The sequence below is a fragment of the Narcine bancroftii genome, chromosome 1, assembly GCF_036971445.1.
Source record: "Narcine bancroftii isolate sNarBan1 chromosome 1, sNarBan1.hap1, whole genome shotgun sequence".
NCBI lineage: Eukaryota > Metazoa > Chordata > Chondrichthyes > Torpediniformes > Narcinidae > Narcine > Narcine bancroftii.
This window is the reverse complement of record NC_091469.1, coordinates 167127787-167153115: the sequence shown is the minus strand read 5'-3', so window position 1 is coordinate 167153115 and position 25329 is coordinate 167127787. Positions and strand designations below refer to the sequence as shown.

At 47.2% G+C, this 25329-nt stretch overlaps 2 protein-coding genes across 7 annotated transcripts in view; one reads left to right on the top strand and one right to left on the bottom strand.

Moving 5' to 3' along the window:
• The window catches only part of LOC138736008 (zinc finger protein 16-like), a 35212-nt gene extending 30638 nt beyond the window's left edge, over positions 1 to 4574 (bottom strand). The window contains exon 1 of one of the 3 annotated variants that reach the window (XM_069884793.1): positions 4448 to 4574. The gene's annotated coding sequence lies outside the window, so the exon portion shown is untranslated. Of the gene's footprint in view, positions 1 to 2274; positions 2324 to 4447 lie in introns of those variants that run through there. The other 2 variants (XM_069884803.1, XM_069884810.1) reach the window with 2 other exon arrangements.
• The window catches only part of LOC138735993 (zinc finger protein 16-like), a 116830-nt gene that overhangs the window by 73399 nt on the left and 18102 nt on the right, over positions 1 to 25329 (top strand). The window contains exon 1 of one of the 4 annotated variants that reach the window (XM_069884770.1): positions 5588 to 5725. The exons of 2 other annotated variants lie outside the window; for them this stretch is intronic. The gene's annotated coding sequence lies outside the window, so the exon portion shown is untranslated. Of the gene's footprint in view, positions 1 to 5587; positions 5726 to 8145; positions 8302 to 25329 lie in introns of those variants that run through there. One more of the 4 variants, XM_069884761.1, reaches the window with a different exon arrangement.

Sequence of the window (25329 nt, the reverse complement as noted above, 5' to 3'; positions counted from 1 at the left end):
GTCACAGCTCCTGGTGTCGACTGGATAGCTACGAAGCGCACAAAGCTCTGTGCTTCTGTCCCCAGTTCTGACTTGGATTGTGGGCATCCATCTTTCAACAATCTGGACAGCGGATCAGCAATGTTTGCTTTCCCAGCAATGTGGACTACTCTGTACTTGTACGGTTGGAGTCTGAGAACCCATCGTTCTATCCTGGCACACGGTTTGGACCTGGCGGCGTAGATCACCTCTAATGGTTTATGGTCCGTGATGAGTTCAAATTCAATGCCATACAAATATGCATGGAATCTCTCGCAGGCTCATACAGTCCGAGTGCTTCTTTCTCTGTCTGAGAATATCTCCTTTCAACGTCTGTCAAAGATCTGCTGGCATAGGCAATGATTCTTGGTCCCTCATCATGCGTCTGGACCAACACGGCTCCTAAACCAACAGGGCTAGTATCCGCTATGACTTTGGTTGGTGCATCCGGATCATAATACCCAAGAGTATAGGCACTCCTCAGACTTTGTTTCAGAGCTGTGAATGCTTCCTTCTGCTCAGGGCCAAAATGGAATGGTACACCTTTCCTGCTTAGTTTCCTCAGTGGTTCTGCCAGGGTAGCAAAGTTAGGGATGAACTTTGTGCAATAATTGACCAATCCCAAGAAACTCCTCATCTCCGTTGCATTCTGGGGTTTACGTGAATCGGCAACAGCTTTCACCTTGGCATCAGCTGGGTTCAGTCCTTGCCGTGTAAGCCTGTGTCCCATGAAGTCCATCTCTGAGACACCGAACTGGCACTTGTCTCCATTCACAGTAAGGCCTGCCTCCTGTAGTCTGGATAGCACAAGCCTCAACCGTCTGTCATGCTCTTCCTGTGTAGCCGCATGGACTATGATGTCATCAGAAATGTTGGCAACTCCAGGAATGCCTTGAATCACTCGATGGATTTTGTACTGGTAGATCTCAGGTGCTGCATTGATGCCAAACGATAGCCTCTTGTACCGGTACAATCCACAGTGAGTCACAAATGTTGTCACGTCCCTGGATTCTGGGTCCAGCTCTAGTTGATGATAGCCCCATTTTAAATCAATTTTTTGAGAACACCTGACTGGTTGTTAACTCCTGGAGTACTTCTTCTACTGTTGGTATGGGGTGTCGTTCTCGAATTATAGCTTCATTGGCCATCCTCATATCAACACACAGTCTCATGTCACCATTTGGTTTGGGCACGATCACTACTGGGCTGCCCATTGCGTTAAATGTTCTACATGTTCATTAATGTCTTGCTCAATCAACTCTTTGACTTTGACCTCGACTTTCCCACGAAGTCCAAATGGGGTTCTGCGCACTGGTTGCGCCTTGGGTTTGACCGTTTTGTCCACTGCTTGCTTTAGTTGTCGACCTTTCAGCTTTCCTACTCCCTGGAAAACTGCAGGGAATTCTTGCTTCATATCCTCGTATGACTGAACTGAATTGACACGAGCTCCAATATGAAGTATTGCCAGATCTTGCGCCCGTTCGCCTACTCAGCAATGGTTCTCCCCTCTTGTCTATGACAACAAACTCTGCTTCGGTGTGCTTGTCACCAGCTTCAACAGTCGCAGTGAAACATCCAATGGTCTGCAATGGCTTAGTTGCTCTGTATGGATACAGTTTCTTTGAACACTTCTTTGATGTACAAATGATCTTTTTTTTTCAATTTCTCCCACAAGTGTAAGTCAATTACATTACTGTCACTGCCTGAGTCTACAATGACCCAGAACTGTCACACCCCCACCAATTATCACTGGGACTTTCTCATGATGTTCATCATTCAATGCAAACTGATAGTATTTCTGCCCATCCTGGTTGTCGTCATCATCTTCACTTTCTGGGTCACCTTCTATATGGCGAATAGTGCCTTGCTTTCTCTGTCCATAATTGCCTTTCTTTCCAGGAAACATTCCTTTCCCCCAAGCTTTGCCCTTAGAAGCTGTACTCTTCCCATTCTGGTTTGCATTTGACTTGCTTTTGCACTTCTTTGCAAAGTGGTCTTTACATCCATACTTTCTACAAACTTTGACTTTTGCTGGGCAGCATGGGTCTTTTCCAAAATGACCTCTGTCTCCACATCTGTAACACGTCGGCATATTTCTTGACTGGCTATTGCTATGCGAGAGCCTATTTACTTGTTGACCAACTTTGTCTTTACTGGGCTGGCTTGAGTTGTCTTTCAGTTTCAAGGTATGAAATTGCCCCTCAACAACCTCTAATGCAGCATCAATTGCTAAAGCATTGGTAATTTTCAACTCACCCCCTTTTTCCAGCAGTCGCTTTCTGAGTTTGTCTGATCTGCAGTGCTGCACGACTTGATCCAATAACTGATTGTCCAAATCAGCTGCCACGTAATTGCATCCAACAGCCAGTTGTCGCAATCTCGTTTCCCCATCTTCCTGTTTTGTTTTGCGAAACAAATGGCGTTGAAATGTGGCATTCGGTGTCACCACATAATGTGCATTCAATGCATATACAGCTTTCTGGTATTCCTCCTTCTTTCCAATATTCAAAAGCATCTTAAAAGTTTCCCGAACTGCAGGTCCTGTGGTGAAGAGAAATAACGCCCTCCGCTGCGCTTTCGGCTCCGCTGTGCTCCCATCGAGAAATAGGCCACGACTGTCGGCGTAAGCTTCAAACTCATCAAGCCATGCCTTCCACTTCACGTTTTCAGTGCTTGCATCCCTCGTCGGGTCAAAATGAGGAACACCGCGAAGTGCTAGAAATTCAGCTCCAGTGACTGCCATGATGAAATGTTCCAGCTCAAAGCCATGGATTCAAAATCCAAAATAGTTCTCGTCACCAATGTCAGATATGTGGCCGAAACGTGAAATTGATAGCACATGATTTACCCGTTGAACATCAGCATGTATTTATTTCTCTGCTTCCATTATTCCACCATTCTGCGCCTGCCTACATCGCCCGCATGCCCTCTGACCTCTAGTCAGGTTAATGGCTCAACCGCTATCTGCATACATCTCATGCATATTCATTATCATGACATCACCTTCTCCTCTTTAATTAATAACTGCACGACACGAACGTTATGAACTCGCTGGCCAGTTATTCCCAAACAATGAATAGACCAAGTCCTCAGGCCAGTTCCCCAAACAGTCTGAGTCCTGACCCACCCCCAATAGACTGAGGCCCCTCCAGTCCAGTGTCCAGTCCAGTGTCCAGTCCAGTGTCCAGTCCAGTGTCCAGTCCAGTGTCCAGTCCAGTGTCCAGTCCAGTGTCCAGTCCAGTGTCCAGTCCAGTGTCCAGTCCAGTGTCCAGTCCAGTGTCCAGTCCAGTGTCCAGTCCAGTGTCCAGTCCAGTGTCCAGTCCAGTGTCCAGTCCAGTGTCCAGTCCAGTGTCCAGTCCAGTGTCCAGTCCAGTGTCCAGTCCAGTGTCCAGTCCAGTGTCCAGTCCAGTGTCCAGTCCAGTGTCCAGTCCAGTGTCCAGTCCAGTGTCCAGTCCAGTGTCCAGTCCAGTGTCCAGTCCAGTGTCCAGTCCAGTGTCCAGTCCAGTGTCCAGTCCAGTGTCCAGTCCAGTGTCCAGTCCAGTGTCCAGTCCAGTGTCCAGTCCAGTGTCCAGTCCAGTGTCCAGTCCAGTGTCCAGTCCAGTGTCCAGTCCAGTGTCCAGTCCAGTGTCCAGTCCAGTGTCCAGTCCAGTGTCCAGTCCAGTGTCCAGTCCAGTGTCCAGTCCAGTGTCCAGTGTCCAGTCCAGTGTCCAGTGTCCAGTGTCCAGTCCAGTGTCCAGTCCAGTGTCCAGTCCAGTGTCCAGTCCAGTGTCCAGTCCAGTGTCCAGTCCAGTGTCCAGTCCAGTGTCCAGTCCAGTGTCCAGTCCAGTGTCCAGTCCAGTGTCCAGTCCAGTGTCCAGTCCAGTGTCCAGTCCAGTGTCCAGTCCAGTGTCCAGTCCAGTGTCCAGTCCAGTGTCCAGTCCAGTGTCCAGTCCAGTGTCCAGTCCAGTGTCCAGTCCAGTGTCCAGTCCAGTGTCCAGTCCAGTGTCCAGTCCAGTGTCCAGTCCAGTGTCCAGTCCAGTGTCCAGTCCAGTGTCCAGTCCAGTGTCCAGTCCAGTGTCCAGTCCAGTGTCCAGTCCAGTGTCCAGTCCAGTGTCCAGTCCAGTGTCCAGTCCAGTGTCCAGTCCAGTGTCCAGTCCAGTGTCCAGTCCAGTGTCCAGTCCAGTGTCCAGTCCAGTGTCCAGTCCAGTGTCCAGTCCAGTGTCCAGTCCAGTGTCCAGTCCAGTCTCCCCCCCCCACGTCCCCGTTGGCCCCAATAGGCCCGTTTGCCGGCCTTTCGGCCCCAAACTGGCCCAGCCCCCTGCGGCTCCTCCACAACAAACTCGGCCCCGGAGCCACAGATCAGCAGTTCGGGCCCCAGCAGCTGCTCTCCGCCCTCATACATATTCATGAGCTTCAACCTGGACAGAACGGCCCCAAATCCCCGACTCACCAGCGAACCCACCTCACACACAGGCTACGGGATCCAACATGGCGGCCCGGCACGTGATCCTCACCGGCCAATCAGAGGGGCTGCACATACACCAGGCGGCCAGCAGGTGGGGGCTGGGCACCACCAGTGACGTCACCTTCCCCGATCCCTCCTCAGATCATCTCCCACTGTCACCCCCGGTCACCTGCGGTTCCCACCCCCCCCCCCCCCCGATCCCCCCGATCCCATCCTGGTCTCACTCCATCTGCCCCGATTCGCTCTGGCCCCACCCTGATCCCCCTAGTCCTACCCTATTTCCCCCCCGATTTCCCGACGCCCCCCCCCCGATCCCACCCAGAATGACAGGAGCTTCCCCACCCCCACTCATCTCCAACATTCAGCCCCACAAACTAGATGATCCTCCCTCTGTCACCCTAATCCCCCCGGATCCCCCTCCTTTCACCTCCACCCTGGTCCCACTCTGGACCCCCCGGGTCTCACCCTGATCCTCCACAATGCCATCCTGAACCCCCCTCCCCCGATCCCCACTGATCACGCCGGTGCCACCACGATCCCATCCTCGTCCCCCCGATCACAATCGGGTCCCACCCTGATCCCACCCTTGTCCCCGGATCCCACAGTGATCGCCCCCTGATCCCCCACTGATCCCACCCAACGGGAATCAACAGGGGATCCTCCCCCCATTTCCAACATCCAGTTCCCCCACAAACTAGCAGTGGGGTTTTCCTGTTGAATCAGGGTGGGACTAGGGTGGATCAGGATGGGACTGGGGGGACCAGGAGGGCCCGAGGGTGGGATCAGGAGGCCCCCAGGGTGGGATCACCGTGAGACCAGGGTATCGGGGGGGGGGGGAAATAGGGTGCGATCGAGGGGGGATCAGGGTGACAGAGGGAGGATCATCTAGTTTGTGGGGCTGAATGTTGGAGATGAGTGGGGGTGGGGAAGCTCCTGTCATTCTGGGTGGGATCGGGGGGGGGGCGTCGGGAAATCGGGGGGGAAATAGGGTAGGACTAGGGGGATCAGGGTGGGGCCAGAGCGAATCGGGGCAGATGGAGTGAGACCAGGATGGGATCGGGGGGGGGGGGTAACCGCAGGTGACCGGGGGTGACAGTGGGAGATGATCTGAGGAGGGATCGGAGAAGGTGACGTCACTGGTGGTGCCCAGCCCCCACCTGCTGGCCGCCTGGTGTATGTGCAGCCCCTCTGATTGGCCGGTGAGGATCACGTCCCGAGCTGCCATGTTGGATCCTGCAGCCTGTGTGTGAGGAGGGTTCGCTGGTGAGTCGGGGATTTGGGGCCGTTCTGTCCAGGTTGAAGCTCATGAATATGTATGAGGGCGGGGAGCAGCTGCTGGGGCCCGAACTGCTGATCTGTGGCTCCGGGGCCGAGTTTGTTGTGGAGGTGCCGCAGGGGGCCGGGCCAGTTTGGGGCCGAAAGGCCGGCAAACGGGCCTATTGGGGCCAACGGGGACGGGGGGGGGGGGGGGGGGGAGACTGGACTGGACACTGGACTGGAGGGGCCTCAGTCTATTGGGGGTGGGTCAGGACTCAGACTGTTTGGGGAACTGGCCTGAGGACTTGGTCTATTCATTGTTTGGGAATAGCTGGCCAGCGAGTTCATAACGTTCGTGTCGTGCAGTTATTAATTAAAGAGGAGAAGGTGATTGTCAGAAATAAAACTTCTCACACATGAGTCTCTTTAAAACTGATGACACGACAAGCTTTATTTACAAGTCTGCAGAGTTGGACTCAACTGGTTTCCCACCAGTTAAGCCCCGATACATACAGTGCATTGATTTTTATACCTTTATTATTTGCCCTTCCCCTTCTTATTAATACTGTTTTAATTGGTTAGTATTACAAAAACATTCTAAGTATAACTGCATTATTAATTATCACGTTCGTTACGTACGCTGTGAACTCTACATTCACTGAATTCTGTTTCTCACACTTCTTATCAATCCTTTGTCTCCTGCATGTCTCTCACTATGACCATGAAAAGATAGGTTTAAAAAAACATATTCAGCAGCTCCTTCTGTCCTTGACTGCTAGTAAACTCTCTGTCCGTTCTGGCTTCCCTGTTTATGATTAATCATCACATTTTAACTTAAGTCTTTTTAACCTAAATTCTCTATATCACAATCCACCCCTTTCTCTCTTTAAAATGTGTTGAATATATGTATAGATATGAATGGGGATTCTAAGCTAGGGAAGAGAAATGTTTTATGCAAAACCAGAGTCCATCAGGGCATGGTGGGCTTGAGTCACCTTTCCAACCGTTAAGAGGGAAAGGAGTGGTATTAGGAATCTGTATATAATGACCCATATTATTTCCTTCTTTTTCCACACAAGGGGTATATGGATGTTGGGTGGTATTTTCTGCCCAACATTTCTCAGGAACTGAGGTATGGGAAATGAAATTACCTTCCTTTCTTCCCCAAATGTGGTCCTGAAACAGGACCACTGTATCTCTACATTTCTTACATTTCACACCTGATAAAGACATAGGCAAACTAAGAAAAATCAAAGAACATAACAATAACATTGTGAATTAAGTCTTTTTGCGAAATCGTAAGGTAAGAGGTTTTTCTCCAGGAATACAAGTCCAATCTGAGTTCGTATCAGGGTTCTGTGGCGCCTCTACAGGTCCCTTAAATCTGGATGCGTGTGTCCACCCCTTCTCTCTTGTTCGTGCTGCAGCTTCTGTAGTTAAGAGAACTTGGTATGGACCTTCCCACTGGGGCTGGAGTTTTTCAGTCTTCCAGGTCTTGATAAGAATCCAGTCTCCTGGTTCCACTTTGTGTAAAGAAAAGTCTAGAGGCGGTGTTTGTGCCAATAGTCCTCTCTTTCGTAAATCTGTAAGAGAGCGTGACAGTGCCTGTAAATAGTTCCTAACAAATATATCCCCTTCCCCCAAGGTGGGACACCCCTCAACTGTACTCCAGAAGGGAAGCCCAAACATCATTTCATAAGGGGACAGCCCTACATCTTTTCGTGGGGCAGTACGAATTCTCAATAAGGCTAGGGGCAGACACTTTATCCAAGGCATTTTAGTTTCCACCATTAACTTTGTCAATTGGATTTTTAGTGTTCCATTCATACGCTCGACCTTCCCTGAGCTTTGTGGATGCCAAGGGGTATGTAATTTCCAAGAGACCTGTAATGCATCACAAATCAATTGCTGGATTTTTGAAGAAAAATGTGGACCCCTGTCTGAGTCTATAGAATCCATTATACCATATCTGGGGATTATCTGCTCTAGGAGGAGGCGAGCTACTGTAGAGGCTGTAGTATTTATTGTTGGGAAGGCTTCTACCCATCGGGTAAAGTGATCTATTATCACCAACAGATATTTCCATCTTTGAACTTGAGGTAACTCTGTGAAGTCGATCTGGATACGTTGAAAAGGGCGTATGGCTAATGGTTGACCTCCCATGGTCCCTGTCCTCATTATCTTTTTATTAATTTTTGTGCATAGGTAACAATTTTGCACCTCTTGTTGGGCCAAGGTGTAGATTCCCTTACACACATATTCTCGAAGCACTGTGTCACATAAGGCTTGGGTGCCCCAGTGGCTCTGTTGATGCAGGTGTTTTAAAATATTGCGAGTTATTTCTTTATTTAGAACAATTCTTCCATCTGGTGTTTTCCATGTTCCATCAGGTAACTGGCTTGCGCCCAGCTGATCCATGTTCTTTTCTTCCTTAGCAGTGAAAATGGGAGCTGTCTTTATGCCTTGTCTTATTGGGATTAAAGTCAGCAAACGGACTTCTTGTTGCATGGCTGCTCTTTTGGCTTCTTCATCAGCCAGTCTGTTTCCAATTGCTGTCGGGTTATCTCCCCTTTGATGGCTTGGTATGTAGACTACTGCTATTTCTTGGGGTAATGTTAAGGCTTCTAAAGTCAGAGTAATCATCTGTTCGTGTGCCAATTCCTTTCCTCTTGATGTAATTAGACCACGCTCCTTCCAGATCTTACCAAAGGTATGCACTACCCCGTATGCGTATTTGGAATCTGTGTAAATCGTTCCAATTTTCTTTGCCAGTATTCTGAGGGCTCTCTGCAAGGCATATAGTTCACAGGATTGTGCTGACCAGCTTCCGGGTAGTCTCGTGGATTCTACTACTTTCCAAGTATTTCCTTCTATTATAGCATACCCATTTCTTCTCATTCCGTCAACACATCTGGCGGAGCCATCAATGTAGAATTCATATCCTTCTCCCAGCGGAGTATCGCAAAGGTCTTCTCGGGTCTTGGTCTGAAGATCTGTCAACTCGACACAGTCATGCTCCACCTCTTTCTCTGTTTCACTGCCGTATAAAAATTGAGCTGGGTTGCAGCTATTAATTTTTGCAAACTGTAAATCTTCTCCAACCATTAAAATGGTTTCATACTTTAATATGCGAGAATCAGTCAGCCATCGATGGGCAGTTTGTGTTAATAAAACACTCACAGAATGGGAGGTGTACACAGTCATCTTTCCTCCAAAAGTAAGTTTACGTGCTTCCTCTACCAACAGAGCAGCAGCCGCTACTCCCTGGATACACGTCGGCCATCCGCGAGACACTGGGTCCATCATTTTGGAAAGGAAAGCTACTGGGTGTCGCTGACCGCCTTTTTCCTGTGTTAAAACTCCCACAGCTGTTCCTTGGTTATGAGTGACAAATAGCTGGAAGGGCTGTTTTAAAGAGGGCAGAGTGAGCACTGGGGCTCGTGTTAGGCGATGTTTCAAGTCCTCGAACTATCCCTCCTCCTCCTGGGTCCATTTCAATGGATAGTCATTTTCATTTGTCAGTTTATCATACATAAACTTCACCAAAACTGAGTAGTCCTCTATCCATAACCTACAGTATCCTAAGAGTCCCAGGAATTGTCTTATTTCCTTCTTATTATGGGGTAAAGGCATTCTAGTGATTCCCGCAATTCGTTCAGGGGTAATCCGTTTCTGTCCTTTACTTATCTGGTGTCCCAGATATATCACAGTTTTCTCAACAAACTGTAACTTGTTTCTGGACACTCGTAGACCCTTTTTCCCCAGATAATTCAAGAGTCTAATGGTCTCTCTCCTCATTTCTTGTTCCTTGGGTCCTGATAATAGTAAATCATCCACATACTGCATTAGTTGGGAATCATCAGATTGTGGATAGTCCATCAGGATTTGTTCTAGCATTTGTCCAAACAGGTTTGGAGATTCAGTGAACCCTTGGGGCAATACAGTCCACCGAAACTGTCTCCGTCTACCTGTCCATGGATTTTCCCATTCAAACGCAAACATATCTCTACTTTCCTCTTCTAACGGACAAGTCCAGAAGGCATCCTTCAAGTCGATAACACTAAACCACTCATGGTCTGGGGGAATCCGACTCATAATAGTATAGGGATTAGGCACCACTGGGTGGCGGGTCTGAACAATAGCATTCAAACTTCTTAGATCCTGAACTAGGCGATAGGATCCATCTGACTTTTTTACTGGGAGTATAGGGGTGTTATAAGGTGACATGCATTCTTCTAATAGTCCGTCTCGTATTAAAGTCTCAATTACCGGCTGTAGCCCTTTTCTCCCTTCCAAAGAAATAGGATACTGACGTTTCCTTACCGGCTGATGACCTGGTATTAATGTGACATGTAAAGGTGGGATGTCCAGACCTCCTCGATTTCCCTCCTTATACCAGACTCTCTCGTCAATCTGCCGTTCATCCTCTTCCTTTAAAGCGCAGAGGTGGACTCGCACTTCTCCGTCCACAGGGAGAGCACCCAAACCTAGGAGAGCCTGTAAGTCCCTTCCTAGGAGGTTAAATCCAGCTGAAGGTAATAACAAGAGGTCTTGTACCCCTTCTCTTTCTTCCAGTTTCACTGTTACTTGGGGAATTATTGATACCATTCTGGGAGCCCCTTCTATCCCAGAAATTGTCAAATTACTTTTTATAGGCTCAGTTCCGATTGGCACAGTTATTACACTACTTCGTTCCGCTCCTGTGTCCACCATAAACACCACCTCTTCTCCCTTGGGACCAATTTTTAGTTTTACCAGGGGTTCCCTCTTATATTTGGTCCCTAACATTTGGAACCCCTGACACCCCTAATCTTCTTCCATAAGTTCGAGGGCACGCAATTCCCTCTTGTATCGGGGGCATTCCCTCTTAAAGTGTCCTTCCTCATTGCAGTAATAGCACTTAACGAACCTCCGGGGTCTTCCCTCTCTTGGATATTTTGGATTGTTTAGAGGAAGGTTTTGTTTTCTTTCCCCTCTGGATTCAGCATTCATCTGTCGGATAGTTTGTACCATAACCTTTGTCGCCTTCTTTTGATCTTCTTATTCTCTCTGCACATATACTTTTTGTGCCTTTTTTAACAGTTCACTTAGGGGTTTTTCACTCCAGTCCTCCTCCTTTTCTAGTTTCTTTCTAATGTCTTGCCATGATTTGGAAACAAATTCAATTCGAATAAGCTGTTCACCCATTGGTGTACTAGGGTCCACACCAGCATACTGTTGGACATTCTTTCTCACCCTCTCCAAAAAAAATCAGTAGGGGATTCATCTTTCCCCTGGTGGTTCCCAAATGCCTTGGTAAAATTGTGACCCTTTGGCACAGCCTCCCGTATCCATTTAATTGTCCACTCTCTATATTGTCTCATATTTACCAATCCCTCGGGTGTTCGTTTGTCCCACCTGGGTTCATTTAAGGGATATTTTTGTTCATGGGGTCTAGGGTCCCCAGGTTGTTCATATTCCCACATGAGGAGGGCAGCCCGTCGAATCATCTGCCTCTCCTGGGGTGAAAATAATGTTCCCATTATTGCCTGCATCTCTTCCCACGTATATGTGTTTGGTCCCAAGAATTGGTCAAGCTGTTCAGCCAGTCCTATAGGATCTTCCAATAACTTTTTCATTTCTTTCTTAAATCCCCGCACCTCTGTACTAGTTAGGGGAACATTCACATATCCCGTTCCCCCTCCCGGTCCTCCCATAGGAACTTCTCTCAGGGGATTTAGGTTTATTGAAAACTTTGATGGTCCTGGACCAGTCTGGGATCTTGTCCAGGGTCGGTTGACCGGTGGAAGTTTAGGGTCCGACTCCCTTAATTCATCCTTTTTATCCCGGCCCCCTTCGGGGCAATCAGATTCATCACCTTTCCCCTCCGGTAATAAGCTTTCCTCGGGCGCAGTAGGCACCGGGGGAATATAAGGAGGGGGAAGGTTGTCCAGAGGTTCCCATTTCTTTTCTCCTGCCACTCTCAATTTAAAACATTCTGTTAAGGATCCTGGCCAGGGAACCCAACAAAATGCATATGCTGACTCTTCTTGATTCACCTTTGGTCTCGAATTTACATATATGTTTAATGCTTGTCTAACCCAATCCTCATCAGATCCAAATTTCGGCCACCAGACCGAGGAACCTTTAATAGGTTGTTTTGACCAAAGGAGACAATATTGGACCATCTTTTTCTTGTTTTTGTCCCGATATCTTTTACTATCCCAATTTTCAAACATTCTCCCCAAAGGGCTGTCAAGGGGTACTCCCAGGAATTGTCCTGAATTTTCAGACGAGCCCTTAGATTTTGATCCTCCCATTTTCCCACCTAGATCTGTTTATCGTTGCTGAGGACCCTCTCGCTCTGGACCCTACTCCCTTCCTCTCAGACGCCTCGTCGGAGGTGCTGTCCCTCCTTCGGTTACCGCTGAGGTTTTCCTGGGGTTGACCCCTCTCTTCTCGGCACTTCGTCGGAGGTGCTGTCCCTCCTTCGGTTACCGCCGAGGTTTCCCTGGGGTCTATCCTAGAGTCCCGCGACAGGGTCCTCACACAACGACAAAAGATCTATACCTAATCTATTACGTTAGGTTTTTATCCAAACAGGTGTATCCCGTTACACCTGTTACCCAATCCCCACACCACAATTGTAAGTCGTCACTTACCGGTGTCTTCCCGGGGATTGAACCGTCACCCTTCTCCTCTCCGTCTTGTCGTGTCACCCTGTCCGGATACCACTCGCTCAAGCCGCCCGAAGCGACGAGCAAGGGACTAGGAGCCGCTGAACTCAGCGGGGTGCACCGCCTCCGATGTCCCTCTTCTCGCCTCCCCTCACGGCCGGAGTGTGGATCCCGGACGAGCCCCCATTTGTCAGAAATAAAACTTCTCACACATGAGTCTCTTTAAAACTGATGACACGACAAGCTTTATTTACAAGTCTGCAGAGTTGGACTCAACTGGTTTCTCACCAGTTAAGCCCCGATACATACAGTGCATTGATTTTTATACCTTTATTATTTGCCCTTCCCCTTCTTATTAATACTGTTTTAATTGGTTAGTATTACAAAAACATTCTAAGTATAACTGCATTATTAATTATCACGTTCGTTACGTACGCTGTGAACTCTACATTCACTGAATTCTGTTTCTCACACTTCTTATCAATCCTTTGTCTCCTGCATGTCTCTCACTATGACCATGAAAAGATAGGTTTAAAAAAACATATTCAGCAGCTCCTTCTGTCCTTGACTGCTAGTAAACTCTCTGTCCGTTCTGGCTTCCCTGTTTATGATTAATCATCACATTTTAACTTAAGTCTTTTTAACCTAAATTCTCTATATCACAGTGATGTCATGAAATGAATATGCATGAGATGTATGCAGATAGAGGTTGAGCCATTAACCTGACTGGAGGTCAGAGGGCATGCGGGCGATGTAGGCAGGCGCAGAATGGTGGAATAATGAAGCAGAGAAATAAATACATGCCGATGTTCAACGGGTAAATCATATGCTGATGGTGCTATCAATTTCACGTTTCGGGCCACAAATGTGACATTGGCGACGAGGAGAAATATTTTGTATTCTCAATCCGTGGCTTTGAGCTGGAACGTTTCATCATGGCAGTCGCTGGAGCTGAATTTCTAGCACTTCGCGGTGTTCCTCATTTTGACCCGACGGGGGATGCAAACACTGTAAATGTGAAGTGGAAGGCATGGCTTGAAGAGTTCGAACTTTACGCCGACAGTCGATGGGAGCACGGCGGAGCAGAAAGCGCAGCGGAGGGCGTTATTTCTCTTCACTGCAGGACCTGCAGTTTGGGAAACTTTTAAGACGCTTTTCAATACTGGAAGGAAGGAGAAATACCAGAAAGCTGTACATGCATTGAATGCACACTATGTGGTGACACCGAATGCCACATTTCAACGCCATTTGTTTCGCAAAACAAAACAGGAAGATGGGGAAACGGTCGCCCAGTACGTGACGAGATTGTGACAACTGGCTGTTGGATGCAATTACGTGGCAGCTGATTTGGACAATCAGTTATTGGATCAAGTCGTGCAGCACTGCAGATCAGAGAAACTCAGAAAGCGACTGCTGGAAAAAGGGGGTGAGTTGAAAATTACCAATGCTTTAGCAATTGATGCTGCATTAGAGGTTGTTGAGGGGCAATTTCATACCTTGAAACTGAAAGACAACTCAAGCCAGCCCAGTAAAGACAAAGTTGGTCAACAAGTAAATAGGCTCTCGCATAGCAATAGCCAGTCAAGAAATATGCCGACGTGTTACAGATGTGGAGACAGAGGTCATTTTGGAAAAGACCCATGCTGCCCAGCAAAAGTCAAAGTTTGTAGAAAGTATGGAGGTAAAGCCCACTTTGCAAAGAAGTGCAAAAGCAAGTCAAATGCAAACCAGAATGGGAAGAGTACAGCTTCTAAGGGCAAAGTTTGGGGGAAGGGAAAGTCTCCTGGAAAGAAAGGCAATTATGGACAGAGAAAGCAAGGCACTATTGACCATATAGAAGGTGACCCAGAAAGTGACAATGATGACGACAACCAGGATGGGCAGAAATACTATCAGTTTACATTGAATGAGGACCATCATGAGAAAGTCCCAGTGATAATTGGTGGTGTGACAGTTCAGGTCATTGTAGACTCAGGCAGTGACAGTAATGTAATTGACTGACACTTGTGGGAGAAATTGGAAAAAAAAGATCATTTGTACGTCAAAGAAGTGTTCAAAGAAACTGTATCCATACACAGCAACTAAGCCATTGCAGACCATTGGATGTTTCACTGCGACTGTTAAAGCTGGTGACAAGCACACCGAAGCAGAGTTTGTTGTCATAGACAAGAGGGGAGAACCATTGCTGAGTAGATGAACGGGCGCAAGATCTGGCAATACTTCATATTGGAGTTCGTGTCAATTCAGTTTAGTCATACGAGGATATGAAGCAAGAATTCCCCGCAGTTTTCCAGGGAGTAGGAAACCTGAAAGGTCAACAACTAAAGCTGGCAGTGGACAAAATGGTCAAACCAAGGCGCAACCAGTGCGCAGAACCCCATTTGGACTTCGTGGGAAAGTCGAGGCCAAAATCAAAGAGTTGATTGAGCAAGACATTAATGAACCTGTAGAACATTCAACGCAATGGGTCAGCCCAGTAGTGATCGTGCCCAAACCAAATGGTGACATGAGACTGTGTGTTGATATGAGGATGGCCAATGAAGCTATAATTCGAGAACGACACCCCATACCAACAGTAGAAGAAGTACTCCAGGAGTTAACAACCAGTCAGGTGTTCTCAAAAATCAATTTAAAATGGGGCTATCGTCAACTAGAGCTGGACCCAGAATCCAGGGACGTGACAACATTTGTGACTCACTGTGGATTGTACGGCACAAGAGGCTATCGTTTGGCATCAATGCAGCACCTGAGATCTACCAGTATGAAATCCATCGAGTGATTCAAGGCATTCCTGGAGTTGCCAACATTTCTGATGACATCATAGTCCATGAGGCTACACAGGAAGAGCATGACAGACGGTTGAGGCTTGTGCTATCCAGACTACAGGGGGCAGGCCTTACTGAGAATGTAGTCAAGTGCCAGTTCGGTGTCTCAGAGATGGACTTCATGGGACACAGACTTACACAGGAAGGACTGAACCCAGCTGATGCCAAGGTGAAAGCTGTTGCCGATTCACGTGAACCCCAGAATGCAACGGAGATGAGGAGTTTCTTGGGATTGGTCAATTATTGCGCAAAGTTCATCCCTAACTTTGCTACATTGGCAGAACCACTGAGGAAACTAAGCAGGAAAGGTGTACCATTCCATTTTGGCCCTGAGCAGAAGGAAGCATTCACAGCTCTGAAACAAAGTCTGACGAGTGCCGATACTCTTGTGTATTATGATCCGGATGCACCAACCAAAGTCATAGCGGATGCTAGCCCTGTTGGTTTAGGAGCCTTGTTGGTCCAGACGCATGAAGAGGGACCAAGAATCATTGCCTATGCCAGCAGATCTTTGACAGACGTTGAAAGGAGATATTCTCAGACAGAGAAAGAAGCACTCGGACTTGTATGGGCCTGTGAGAGATTCCATGCATATTTGTATGGCATTGAATTTGAACTCATCACGGACCATAAACCATTAGAGGTGATCTACTCCGCCAGGTCCAAACCGTGTGCCAGGATAGAACGATGGGTGCTCAGACTCCAACCGTACAAGTACAGAGTAGTCCACATTGCTGGGAAAGCAAACATTGCTGATCCGCTGTCCATATTGTTGAAAGATGGATGCCCACAATCCAAGTCAGAACTGGGGACAGAAGCACAGAGCTTTGTGCGCTTCGTAGCTATCCAGTCGACACCAAGAGCTGTGACAACGAGGGAAGTCGAGAGAGAGAGTCCAAACATGACCTAGAACTCACGGAAGTTACAGAATGTATCCAAAGTGGACAAGGGGACAGTGCACTCACAAGGCATATGTTCCCATTAGAGACGAACTTTGTTGCATCGGGCAGTGTGTGTTGAGGGGTTGTAGATTGGTGATAACACCGAGGTTGAGACCGAAGATCGTATCATTAGCTCATGAAGGACACTTAGGTATTGTTGGTACCAAGCAAAACCTCAGGAGTAAAGTATGGTGGCCAGGTTGTGATAAAGACGCTGAGGAATTCGTCAAAACCTGCCATGGGTGTCAACTCACAAGTCCGAGTAATCCCCCAGAGCCGATCCGGAGTAGGCAACTCCCAACAGGACCGTGGATGGATGTAGCTGTTGACTTTCTCGGACCTTTACCAACTGGCGAGTCAATCATGGTAGTGGTGGACTACTACAGCAGATACTATGAGTACTCTGTGATGAGGTCAACGACCACTGAAAAAATGATACAAGCATTGGCAGAGATCTTCGCGAGACAAGGATTGCCTTTCACGCTATACTCTGACAATGGTCCACAGTTCATCTCAGAGAGATTTGCTGAATATATGAGGACCACAGGATCTGGAGAAATTTGGCGAGGAAGCCAGGAGAATATGGAGAAATAACGTGTGATGAGGTTACAGTGAACACAGGGATAAGGTTAAGGGCAGCGCTGACTCACTGGGCGAAGAGGTATGGCCTGTGGGAGGGGGAACAAGCCTTGTGAGCTTGTTTCCAAAGAGAGTGATTCCAAATGGGGGGAAAAACTGGAAAGAAAACACACAAGAAAGGAAGGACCGGTCCATACTGGCAGAAAGATCACCGTGGGACCCAAACCCCGGGCTGGCTTACCGATGTATGAAGGAAGTGATTTTTGAACAGACTGACGATAATGAATTACCTGATCTCCACGATGTCCTCGTGGTTTCTTTGCTATATCCCTGCTCCTCTCCCTGCATTGTCAGCTTCTGTATCTCTTGGTTCCCTTCAGTTTCCCCTGTTCCTTCACCAAGGAGGAGTGAGAGAGAGAGAGGGTAGAGACAGGGTGGGGGTGGGATGGATGGTAGAGAGAGAGAGAGAGAGAGAGAGAGAGAGAGAGAGAGAGAGAGAGAGAGGGTAGAGACAGGGTGGGGGTGGGGGGTAAGGGAGGGAGGGGGAGAGAGAGAGAGAACCTTCCTCCAACTGCTTCCCCCTGTGTGACCGACTTAACCCTTTATGTGGACCGCAGCTCTTTTATTGATGACGCTGGTCAACGATGCTTTGTCTGTGTGGTTATCCAACTGCACGAAAACCACCAAGGTTGGGTCAGATACAGCAATGAGCTCTCTGAACCCTTCTCCATTAACAATGGCGTGAAGCAAGGCTGTGTTCTCGCACCAACCCTCTTTTCAATCTTCTTCAGCATGATGCTGAACCAAGCCATGAAAGACCCCAACAATGAAGACGCTGTTTACATCCGGTACCACACGGATGGCAGTCTCTTCAATCTGAGGTGCCCGCAAGCTCACACCAAGACACAAGAGAAACTTGTCCGTGAACTACTCTTTGTAAACGATGCCGCTTTAGTTGCCCATTCAGAGCCAGCTCTTCAGCGCTTGACGTCCTGCTTTGCGGAAACTGCCAAAATGTTTGGCCTGGAAGTCAGCCTGAAGAAAACTGAGGTCCCCCATCAGCCAGCTCCCCACCATGACTACCAGCCCCCCCACATCTCCATCGGGCACACAAAACTCAAAACGGTCAACCAGTTTACCTATCTCGGCTGCACCATTTCATCAGATGCAAGGATCGACAATGAGATAGACAACAGACTCGCCAAGGCAAATAGCACCTTTGGAAGACTACACAAAAGAGTCTGGAAAAACAACCAACTGAAAAACCTCACAAAGATAAGCGTATACAGAGCCGTTGTCATACCCACACTCCTGTTCGGCTCCGAATCATGGGTCCTCTACCGGCATCACCTACGGCTCCTAGAACGCTTCCACCAGCGTTGTCTCCGCTCCATCCTCAACATCCATTGGAGCGCTTTCATCCCTAACGTCGAAGTACTCGAGATGGCAGAGGTCGACAGCATCGAGTCCACGCTGTTGAAGATCCAGCTGCGCTGGGTGGGTCACGTCTCCAGAATGGAGGACCATCGCCTTCCCAAGATTGTGTTATATGGCGAGCTCTCCACTGGCCACCGTGACAGAGGTGCACCAAAGAAAAGGTACAAGGACTGCCTAAAGAAATCTCTTGGTGCCTGCCACATTGACCACCGCCAGTGGTCTGATATTGCCTCAAACCGTGCATCTTGGCGCCTCACAGTTTGGCGGGCAGAAACCTCCTTTGAAGAAGACCGCAGAGCCCACCTCACTGACAAAAGGCAAAGGAGGAAAAACCCAACACCCAACCCCAACCAACCAATTTTCCCCTGCAGCCGCTGCAACCGTGTCTGCCTGTCCCGCATCGGACTTGTCAGCCACAAACGAACCTGCAGCTGACGTGGACTTTTACCCCCTCCTTAAATCTTCGTCCGTGAAGCCAATCCAAAGAATATGTAATTCTGCCACTAGGCCACCAGGGGTCATCCCAGTGACCTTGTCTAGAAAGCAGTCCAGAGCTACAGTCTAGCCTTCCAGGTTCGTCTTGCAGAGAGACGAGACCTCTTAGTGTACATATTAGTTTATGAAAGCAGTCTTCTTCTCGCACTGCTGGTGTGGTTATTGTCAGTGCAGTCTGTGCTGTTGTTTCTGAGGGGCTGGTTATTCTGTGAACATCTGAACTGATAGTCCTACTAGTAACGCCCCTTTTGTCAAAATCTGTGAAACCCTCTGCAGCTCCCTGCCATACAGGCTGAGAATAGGTTTACTGCACACACACACATTGGCCCTTTGCACTCATTCAAAGTTTGTTTAGGCAGCTGTATTTGTTCTGGAGCAACCTCAGTTCCACTTTCAAGAAAATATCAGTATTACAGTGGCACAGGCAATGGTCGAGATATCTTTTAAAGAACATTCAGGCCATGACACGTGGTTGGGTCTGGAGGTAATGTCACGCAGAAGGTGCTTCTGAAGACAAGATCAAGCCCAAAATCTTCCGGCTGCAGCCATTTTTATTCATTGTCCTTCAAGGTTCAAGTCAGGCAGGGCCCGTCCGTATCAGCCAGCCCAGCAAGTACAAGGGGGAAGTGACCCAGGAGATCTGATGCAATTCAGATGAAAAATCTGATGAACAGGTGCAGCAGGAGGACTGTGGATTATACAAACACACGGAGAGCTGGAGGGGCAGGGGGAGCAGCACAGGGTCACTGGTAAGGTTCTAGGTGGATACTGGTGGGAGGGGAGAAGAGAAAGAAGCTGAGAAGTGTCAGGGGAGAGGGCAGAGGGTTTCTCTCCGACAGTAGGAGGCAGGAAAGGAGATAGATGAGGGACTCTGAAACGGGGGTTAAGAGGATTGGGGATATTTAATATCCAAGGATATCAGGTCATGGGGGTGGCTGTGGAGAAAGGTAAGGAAGAAGGGCTAGATGGGGGAGGCCGTGCAGGAAGGTAAGGGAGGGGGGTAGATGTGGGAGGCAGTGGCAAAAGATAAGGGAAGGGGGGTAGATGGGGGAGGCAGTGAAGAAAGATAAGGGAGAGGGGGTAGATGGGGGAGGCTGTGCAGAAAGGTAAGGGAGGGGGTAGATGGGAGAGGCTGTGCAGAAAGGTCTTCGTTAGGGATGAGATCAGGGCAATAGTGAGAGATGATACAGGATCTGAGGAGCAAACTGTTGAGTCCATTTGGGTAGAGATTAGGAACAGTAAAGATACTGAAAGAAATGGCAGAAGTTACAGTCGAGGCTTTGGAGATAATTTACCAAAATTTTCTGGTTTCTGGGCAGGTCCCAATGGATTGGAAGATGGCGAATGTAACGCCACTATTCAAAAATGTGTGTAGGCAAAGGCAGGCGATTATAGATCAGTTAGTTCAACATCTGTAGTTGGGAAAATGCTTGATGCTGTCATTCAAGAAGAAATATCGAGGCATCTGGAGTGAAATGGATCCATCAGGCAGATGCAGCAAGGATTCAGCGAAGGCAGGTCCTGTTTGACTAATTTACTGGAGTTCTTTGAGGATATAACGAGCATGGTAGATACAGGGGAGCAGATGGTCGTTGTTTACCTGGGTATTGGGAAGGTGCTCGAGAAGATGCAGCATAAAAGACTAATACAGAAGATAAGGATGCTTGGAGTTGGAGGCGATGTTTCAGCGGGGTGAGAGGATAGTTAACCAAAACAAAGCGGAGAGTTGAGGTGCAGGGGTGTTTCTCTGGTTGGCAATCGATGGTGAGCGGGGTGCCGCAGAGCTCTGTGCTGGCCCTGCAACTGTTCACAGTATTCCTGAACCATCTGGAAGGGGCGACAGAGGGTTTGCTGATGAGACTCAATGGAGTGGAAAGCAAATTGTGCAGAGAGATATAGATAGGTTAAGTGAGTGGGACAGGGTCCAGCAGAAGGAGAACAATGGTGGTCAATGTGAGTTTGTCCACTTTAGAAGGAAGAATGGAAGATCAGAATATATTTACCAGTCAATGGCAAGTGATTGCAATGTGTGGCCATGCAGAAGGACTTGGGAGTGTTTGTGCATGGATCACAAAAGGTTGGTTTGCAGGTGTAGCAGGCTGTCAGGAAGGCAAATGGAATGTTGGCCTTCTTTGCTGGATCGACACAATTGGAGGAGTAAGGGGGAGGTGTGATATTACTTGTCAGGGAAGATATTACAGCGGTGCTGAAGCAAGTTAGACTGGAGGGCTCATCGAGGGAGGCAGTGTGAGTAGAACTAAAAAATAAGGGTGAGGTTACTATTATAGGGGGATATTATAGGCCTCCAAATGGGGAAAGGAAACTAGAAGAGCAAATATGCAAGGAAATAGCTGAAATGTGCTGTAGGAATAGGGTGGTTTTGGTTGGGGATTTCAATGTTCCCAACATAAATTGGGAAACACAGTCAGTGAGAGGGCTGGATGGCTTAGAGTTTATACAATGTGTTCAGGACTGCTTTTTGCAGCAGTATGTGGAGGTGCCCACTAGAGGGGGAGCAGTGTTAGCAGTTGTTTGGGAACGAAATAGGGCAGGTGATGGAGGTGAGCGTTGGTAAGAACTTCGAATCCAGTGATCATGGGTCTATTAGCTTTAGCTTAATTATGGAAGGGGAGCGGTCGGGTCCGAAGTCAAAGGTCTTCAAGTGGGGGAAGGACAGATTTGAAGGAATAAGAAGGAATTTGCCGACAGTTGTGTGGGCTGATCTTTTTGCCAGAAAGGATGTAGACGAAAATTGAGGGTATTTAAAGGTGAGATTTTGAGAGTACAGGATCTTTATGTTCCAGTCCGGCCAAAGGGCAAGACCAAAAGTTCGAGGGAGCCGTGGTTTTCTAGAGAAATTAGGAAGTTGGTTCGGGATAAGAGGGAGGCCTATGCTAAATATAAGAAGCAAAAGATTGATCAGATGTATGATTGTTACTTAGATTGCAGAAAGAACCTTAAGAGGGAAATTAGAAAGGCAAAAAGAAAGTATGAGGAGTCCATAGCTAATAAGGTGAAAGTGAATACTAAGGGTTTTTACTGATACATGGACAGTAAAAAGAGGATTTAGGATAGAGTAGGTCCACTGGATGATGGGAACGGTGGACTATGTGAGGAACCGTATGAGATGGGGGAGATATTGAATGATTTTTTTCTCGTCTGTATTCACGAGGGAAAGGGACGTTGGACTATGTGAGATAAGTGAGGCAAATGACAGTTATGGAGTGGATAGGGATTAGTAAAATGAGGGTTTTGGAGCTTCTAGGGTCAATAAAGGTGGATAAGTCTCCTGGTCCTGATGGGACTTTTCCCAGGACGTCAAGGGAGGTCAGGGAGCAAATAACAGGGGCTCTGACATTGATTTTTCAATGATCACTGGAAGAGGGTATAGTGCTGCAGGATTGGAGGGTTGCAAATGTACTTCTGTTATTTAAAAAAGGAGATGTGACCTGTACAGTAAGGACGGGTTACACTTAAATCCCAGGGGAACCAGAATCCTGGCAGAGGTATTTGCTAGGGCTACTCAGGATCCTTTAAACTAGAATGGTTGGGGGGAGGGAACAAAATAGTACAGAGCAGTAAGGAGAAGGTTAGAATGCAAACAAAGAAAGTTTGTAGTAAGTATTTGAATATGGATCGGCAGGTGATAGAGAAGGGAAATGCTCTGGAAGAAGATGAAGGGCAATTGGCAGGAAAAGTAAATAATGTTGTTCTTAAAGATGAGGGAAAACAGGGATTAAAAATTGGGAAATCTCTGAAATTCATATATTTTAATGCCAGGAGTATTGTAAAAAAGGTGGATGAGCTGAAGGTGTGAATTGATACTTGGAAGTATGATGTGGTAGCGATTAGTGAGACATGGTTGCAGGAGGGATGTGATTGGCAACTGAATATCCCTGGGTTTCGTTGTTTTAGGTGTGATAGAGTCAGAGGGGCAAGAGGAGGTGGGGTTGCATTGCTTGTCAGGGAAGGATAGATTAGAGGGCACATCCATGGAGGCTATTGGGTGGAACTGAGGAGTAGGAAAGGAGAGGTTACACTTGTAGGGGTGTATTATAGACCACCCGGAGGGGACCGAGACCTAGAGGAGCAAATCTGTAGGGAGATAGTAGATATTTGTGATATGCACAGGGTTGTAATTATGGGAGATTTTAATTTTCCACATATAGATTGGGAAACACATTCTGTGAAAGGACTGGATGGGTTAGAGTTTGTGAAATGTGTGCAAGATAGTTTTTTTACAACAATATGTAGAGGTGCCGACCAGAGAAGGAGCAGTGTTAGATCTACTGTTGGCAAATGGGATGGGTCAAGTGACGGAGGTTAGTGTTGGCGAGCACTTCGGGTCCAGTGATCATAATGCCATCAGCTTCAATGTCATTATGGAAAGAGAGAAATCAGGGCCAAGGATTGAGGTTTTTGATTGGGGAAAATCTAGATTTGAGGAGATGCGAAAGGACTTGCAGGGTGTGCATTGGGACAATTTGTTTTATGGGCAGGATGTAGTAGAGAGATGGAAGTCTTTTAAAGATCAGATTTTGAGAGTGCAAAAGCTTTATGTTCCTGTTAGGTTAAAAGGAGGGGCAAAAGGTTTTCAAGGAATATTGGAAACTTGGTTCGAAGAAAAAGGGAGGTGTACATTAGATATAAGAAGCATGGAGTTAAGGAGATGTTTGAAAGATACATTGAATGTAAGAGGAATCTTAAGAGAGGAATTAGGAAAGCTAAAAGAAGGTACGAGAAAACTATGGCAAGCAGGGTGAAAACTAATCCAAAAGAGTTGTACAAATATGTTAATGGTAAGAGGAAAGCTAGAGACAAAATTGGTCCCTTAGAAAATCAGAGCGGAAAACTGTGTGTGGAGCCTAGAGAAACGGGGGAGATATTGAACAGTTTCTTTTCTTCGGTATTCACTAAGGAGAAGGATATTGGGAGATGTGAGATAAAAAAAGCAAATTGGGTAAATATGGGGAATATAGAGATTACAAAAGGTGTAGTTTTAAGGCTTTTGAAGAATATAAAGGTGGATAAGTCTCCGGGACCAGACGGGATCTTCCCCAGGACATTGAGAGAAGTGAAGGAGGAAATAGCAGAGGCTCTGGCGGTAATTTTCCAAATGTCATTAGATATGGGGATAGTGCCGGAGGATTGGCGCATTGCGCATGTGGTTCCGTTATTTAAAAAGGGTTCAAGGAGGAAGCCTGGCAACTATCGGCCTGTAAGTTTGATGTCTGTGGTAGGTAAATTAATGGAGAAAATTCTTAGAGATAGTACTTATAAACATCTGGATAGACAGGGTCTGATCAGGAGCACTCAACATGGATTTGTGGGAGGAAGGTCATGTTTGACCAATCTGATTGAATTTTTTGAAGAGGTGACTAGGAATGTGGATGAGGGTAGCGCAGTGGATGTTGTCTATATGGACTTCAGTAAGGCCTTCGATAAGGTACCACATGGAAGGTTAGTTAGGAAGGTGCAGTCTTTAGGTATAAATTTTAAGATAGTCAAATGGATTGAACATTGGCTGAAAGGGAGAGGCCAGAGAGTGGTAGTGGATAATTGTCTGTCAGTTTGGAGGCCGGTGACCAGTGGTGTGCCTCAAGGATCTGTATTGGGCCCATTGTTCTTCGTTATATACATTAATGATCTAGATGATGGGGTGGTGAATTGGATTAGTAAATATGCAGACGATACTAAGATAGGTGGAATAGTGGATAATGAAGAAGGTTTTCAAGGATTGCTGAGGGATTTGGGCTGCTTAGAAAAGTGGGCTGAAAAATGGCAGATGGAATTTAATGCTGATAAGTGTGAGGTGCTTCATTTTGGTAAGAAGAATCAGAACAGGACATACATGGTAAATGGGAGAGCATTGAGGAATACAGAAGAGCAGAAAGATTTAGGAGTAACGGTACATCGTTCCCTGAAGGTAGAAACTCACGTGAATAGGGTGGTGAAGAAGGCTTTTAGTATGCTGGCCTTTATCAATCATTGCATGGAATATAGGAGTTGGGAGGTGATGTTGAGATTGTATAAGACGTTGGTGCGGCCTAATTTGGAGTTCTGTGTGCAGTTCTGTTCGCCTAATTATAGGAAGGATATAAATAGAGTGGAGAGAGTGCAGAGAAGGTTTACCAGAATGTTACCTGGGTTTAAGCATCTAGAGTATAGGGAGAGATTGGACAGATTAGGTCTTTATTCTTTGGAGCGTAGAAGGTTGAGAGGGGATTTGATAGAAGTATTTAAGATTATGAAAGGGATAGACAGAGTGGATGTGGATAGACTATTTCCGTTAAGAGGAGGAAAGATTAAAACAAGAGGACATGAGTTAAGAATTAAGGGGCAGAGGTTTAGAGGTAACATGAGGGGGAACTTCTTTACTCAGAGTGGTAGCCGTGTGGAATGAGCTTCCGGGAGAAATAGTGGCGGCGGAGTCAATTGTATTATTTAAGAAAAGATTGGACAGGTATATGGATGAGAAGAAGATGGATGGTTATGGGCATTGTGCAGGGAGGTGGGACTAGAAAGGGGTGTTTGGTTCGGTGCGGACTAGAAGGGCCTAATGGCCTGTTTCCGTGCTCTAATTGTTATGTTATGTTAAGGTGCAGGCCAAGTAATTATCGGCCAGTAAGTTTGACTTCGGTGGTGGGCAAAGTTATGGAGGGTATGCTTAGAGATAC